This window comes from Tupaia chinensis, unplaced genomic scaffold (genome assembly GCF_000334495.1).
Source record: "Tupaia chinensis unplaced genomic scaffold, TupChi_1.0 Scaffold144255_1, whole genome shotgun sequence".
NCBI lineage: Eukaryota > Metazoa > Chordata > Mammalia > Scandentia > Tupaiidae > Tupaia > Tupaia belangeri.
In genome coordinates, this window is record NW_006204113.1 from 2,013,744 (window position 1) to 2,018,975 (window position 5,232).

General features: G+C 58.7%; 1 protein-coding gene across 1 annotated transcript in view; it reads left to right on the forward strand.

Annotated features, from left to right (window-relative positions):
• TRIM8 (tripartite motif containing 8) overlaps positions 1 to 5,232 on the forward strand; it is a 15,604-nt gene that overhangs the window by 884 nt on the left and 9,488 nt on the right.

Genomic DNA, 5,232 nt, shown 5'->3' on the forward strand with positions numbered 1-5,232 from the left:
CTTTCCCTCCCTTCCTCCCTCCCGCCTGGGGACCACCCATCCCGATAGGCTGCCTCTAGTGACATCAGGCCAGTGGCCCCCTTCCAAACTCTTCTCTGAAAGTTTAGGGGCAGGGTCCTGGGAAGGAGGGTCCTAGATCGCTGCTTGATACGTTTGCGCACCTGCGCTCAGAGGGTCCATTTTGTGCGTCTTTTAGAGAATTGGGGTGTGGGGCAGTCAGCGGTAGAGTTTGGCGTCGCTTTTCTGTTTTGCGCAGCTCCCTCCCCCAGCGTTGTTTCTGTAGGCCCTACGGGAAGTCACCAAGGCAGTGACCCCAGTCCTGCTTCTCCAGCTGCTGTTTATGTAATGAGTGTCCTGGTGCCGCTGCTGTGGCTGACATGATCCATGATGCTGGCATACCAATGAGGAAGTAAACAAAAGCAGCCATGTTAGTTTTAAGCTGTATTGGAAACACATTGGGGAGGTGGGGGCCGCTTCCCGAGGGAGTCTTATCTGGACAAGGCCCGGACAGACAGCCAGTCACTGGACGGGGCCTCAGCTCCCGGGGTTGTTCCCGACGGCCGCTCTCCCGGTGTGAGAATCGCTGCCTGATGCCTGTGTCTTGCATGCGCCTGCATGAACAAACCTCAAAGTATGTGTCTTCATCACCCTGAGCCCTTTTCTCCCAGCCCAGCCCTCTCTCCCAGCCCTCCCACATTTGGAGAGGGGAAGTAGAAGACGGAAAAAGAATTCTGTGGGTTTAAGTTTGAGCCGCCTTGAAATCTGGTTCCAGGCAGCTGGCTCCCCTGGGCTGCCGGCGGCGATTACGGAACCGCATCCCCTCCCATCGTATACGCCCTGCAGCAGCGGCCAATGTCAAAACCGCCTTCCCCCTCAGGCCTCTGGGCCTGGTTTTGGAACTGGACTGAGGCAATACTTCCGGCCCGTTCGGTGGAGGGGGACTCCTCCTAGGGCCCTCCCAAGGCCCCTGGCTTTCGGAGTTGAGTCATACCAGAAGGAAAGGGTTGGCCTGAAGTGTCTGAGCCCTCTCAGAAGCCCCGGCTTGGGGCTGGGGTGTGATCATTGGGCGTGAGGTGGGGCTTTGGTGGGACTGGAGTGTTTATGGGTGGGGGCCCCTGGAGGCTAGATGAGGCCAGTGGGGAGGTTGGGTATGAGGAAGCTCTGAGCAGGGCCTGACTGTAGATGGGGGCAGTTTCCTGTGTGGGGGGGTGATCAGTCAGAATGACTCACTGGTTAGCAATGTAAAAACATACACATAAACCAAAAAAAGGCAGGAAGGCCACCCCAGCTGAGGGCAGGCATAACAAATAAAATCTGCTGTATAATTCGTTTCCAATCAGTGGGCTAGCTCAGGGGTTTTGCGCCGGGAGAGTCCTCTGGTTTCTTTAAAAAAAAAAAAAAAGAAGTAGGGGAGGGGGCCAGGAGCCACTCCCTCCCCCACTAGGGTTAGAAAGGAGAGGTCTAGGGGAAGTAGTGAACCCCGATGTCCTCCTCTCAGGGCAGGCACAGCCCACACTTGCCCCGTGTTGGGGAGCTGCTGCTATTAATAAAGGGGAGGCTGGGAAAGTACAGAGGCAGGAGGAAGGAGGGCTGTCCAGTTCTCGTTCTGGGATTGGCAGCGGAAAGCAAGAGGAGGGGACAGCAACCAGAACACAGCAGACGTGCGCACCCACAGTGCTGCCCACAGCTGGGCCTGGGTGCTGTAACGGGTGGGGGAGAAAGCACGATTGCACCTGACCTCGTAGTAGGGGGGTATCTTCAGGTGTGTGGGTATTTGCCCGTGCCTTTGAGACTCTGCTTTGCCCTCAGATGTACCTGTCTCCTGCCTGTGTAGTTGGGGGTGAAGAGGAGGTACAGGCATGCGGAGGGTGTCCTGGGCCTCTCCAGCAGACCCCCTAGTCTCCAGACTGGACCAGGTAGAAGGAGGCACCAAACCTGGTCAGCAGCTCCACAGGGTGTGGGTGTGTGTGTGCATATGTGTGTGTGTTCTTGCACATGGTGTGGGCAGGCTCAGAAGTTGTGGGTTGCATCGAGGCCAGATGTGTAATGCCGTGCACTCAGCATCTGTGCTCAGCAGCCCGGGTCTCATCCTCCTCCAGGTTCCCCACCCCAGACCCTTTGAGTCTCTCTGGTGCCCCGGGACACTGGAGCTGGAAACCCTTCAGTAGTTCAGTCAATGTCACTCAAGTATGAGTTTGACTCATCGAATGTGGAGGAATAGGAGCCCTGCCCGCGGGGAGGGAGTGAGCAGGGGGAACCTGAATGGAAGAGCCCTTCTCTTTGTGCCCTCTTTAGGCCAGACGGGCAAGGGGCCCGTCCTGACCCCTTTTCCCTGCAGAGAAGCCTGGAGAGGGGCCTGTCCTGACCCCTTTTCCCTGTAGAGAAGCCTGGAGAGGGGCCTGTCCTGACCCCTTTTCCCTGCAGAGAAGCCTGGAGAGAGTCTGCCTTTCATTCCTGCCACAGGACCCTCTGGGATCTAGGAGAGGCGCAGAGCCCAGGCACACTCCTGGCAATCCAGACCCTGCTTCTTGGACTTCCAGTTCTGCCCTCCCCAGGAGGCTGCTGGCAACATCTTACATGTGGCCGTGGGGTCAAGAGGTGTGCCTGTGCGTTGTGCGTGTGTGTGTGCAGGTGTGAAGGGCCTGTGTGCCATCCTGCTGATACCTGCAAGGTAGAGTGTGCACGCGTTGCTGTCGCCAGTATGACGTGGTGTGAGTCTCTGCTCGGGGGGCTGTGGAGGTGGTGAGTTCAATCTGCTGGAAGTAGGCGCCCCTGCCCAGCCCTCCCCCTGGCCCCACCTCACATATGCACAAACACTGCCTGTGTACATGGGCCAACGGCCTGGGGCAGGGCTTCCAGCCAGCCGGGGGAGGAGAAAGGACTCTCAGAGTCAGGCCTGTGGGGGTCGTTGAGTCACTCTGCCCTTGGGAAACCACATTGGTTTCCCAAAGCCTGGAGGCCCACTGCATGGGCCCCAGAGACCTCTCTCTGAGACAGGCCTAGACCCTAAATATGTTCTCCCTTTGAGTGGCGGGGGGCTAGGGGGCTAAGCGCTCAAGATTCAGACATCCATGTGGGCTCTGGCACCCCTGGGTGGTCAAAACCTCTTCCAGCCCCCAGGTTCAGGGGTTCATCTGAGCCACAGGAGAACTGGTAGGAGATGAAAGCATCCTTATCTCATGACCTCCCTCAGCCTGGAACAGAGACCCAAGTGAAGGCCTCACGTGTGCAAAGGGCCGTGTGGGTGTGCGTGCACGCGTGTGTGTTCAGGGCTGTATCTGCTTGCGTTTCTGCCTTCATGTTTGTGCTTCTCTTCATCCCTAATACCCCAGGTCCAGGCCAGAAATGTTGGGACCCGATTCTTTGATCCTCATAGGTCCAGAGTTGAGAAGAGGTGTTCTCTGGGGAGCGTCCTATTCCCTAGGCCAGTTTGGGGTTTGCAGCTGCTCAGGATGGTTGCTCACACTGCCCGTGGCTAGGGTGGGGGTTGCACTAGAATTCTGGAAGGACTCCTGGGGCTCCACTCCATGTGTCTGTCTCTGGGTGGGTCCTCTGGGCCCAGCTCTGCTGGGGTTGGGGTTTCACTCCAGGAGCACAGATTCTATTGCCCTACCCCCTCTTCCAGCAGGCCAGAGTCCTGAGACCTTAGATGGGGTGGAGAGGCCGGGGTGTGTGTGTGTGTGTGGGTGTGTGCGCGTGTGTGTGAGTGTGATGCGAGAGTCAGTAGCTGCCCATTCATTGGTCATCCCAAGTCTGCCTGGAAGAGAGGCCTGGCTTAGCCTTCCTCCCTGGGCCCCAAGAGGGCCTCAGGCAGAGGCCCAGCCCCCCACCCCCACCCCAGGATCCTGCTGACACAGCTGGGAGCCTGTCATGCACGCCCTATTGATTAGTCTGCCTCCTGCAGCCCTGGGTGGCCATGCATCCCTCTGTCTGCAGGTGTGTGTGCGTAGCCAGCGTGTCTGGGTTATATATCTCACATGTAACTAATTTTTTGTGTCTCACATGGGTATTTGAGAAGGGACCTGGTGAGTGGCTGACTTAATTATCTAGTTGTCTTGTGTGTGGTTTTGAGGTCACATGCGTGTTGTGTGTGTGTGTTGTATGTGAGTGTGGAGGGTGTCTGCATGCCGCACCTGCTGTGTATCTGCTAGGTAGAGTCTGTGCGTGTGTGGCTGTTGTCAGCGTGACTGTCAGTGTGTGGGTACCTGCTCGCTGGCTGCTGGTGGCTGTGAGTCTACCAGGGGCATGCAACTGACTTTGCCACCTGGTGCGGTGTCGGGAAGGGAGGGAAAGATGGATTCACCTTAGGGCCAGCTTGTTGCCTGCGCTGGGTATTAGGGGTCAGATTGAATGGGCCCTGCAGGGGTGCTCTGGGAGCAGTCTGAGTGGACATGAGGAGCTGGATGTGGGCCCTGCGCTGGGCTGAGCAAGCAGGCCTGGCTGGCCCGTCCCTGGCTCTGGGGAAGCCTGCCTTCCCGGCTGGCCTGGCATTCAAGCCCAGACAAAGGGGGGCTTTCTCTCTCGCCTCTTTGTTCTGCTGCCCCAGAGCGCTGCTCTCTGCATGGCAAAAGCTAATTCCACTCTGCAGCTGGGAAGCCCTCTCTGGGGTCTGCAGGGCACGCCTTGCCTCCGAGGTGCAGCCTCTTCCTCGCCTGGGCTTCTGCCTGTAGCCCCTTCTCTGTCTGGGTCTGTGGCTTCCCCAGGCGGAGGTTCACGTGGTAGCCCAAGGCAGGGGCCGAGACATGGACAGAGGGGTTAGGGCAGGCAGAAGCTTCTCTGAGAGAGGGGTAGAGCTCTGTGGCAGTGGGGGGTGGGAGGATCGCACACTCCTGGGACAACGGCTAAGGGCCCCGTGGGAAGCAGGGGACAGGGGAGGACGCTAGGGTGGTGCTGCTCTGAGCAGGGGCAAGATCCAGAGCTGGGGCTGGCTGGCATGAGTGTCATCTGGCCAGGGACCTGAGCAGAATGAGGGACTCTGGCGGCCTGCTACCCCACCCTCTCCCGCTACCACGGGGGCTGTTGAGCCATTCCCGGCCGCGCCTGAAAAGCCAGGGCCTAGGGATCAGCAGTTAGCGTAATGGCTATGTCGCTGGACTCCCACGTAGTCGACCGTGGTTCGAGTCCCAGACCCGGTGGCTTAAACTCATGCCGGGCGTGTGTGCGTGCGTGCCCAAGATCCCGAGAGGAGAATGGAGGAGAAGGGATTGCAGCGTGGCCATCCCCCCTGGGGGG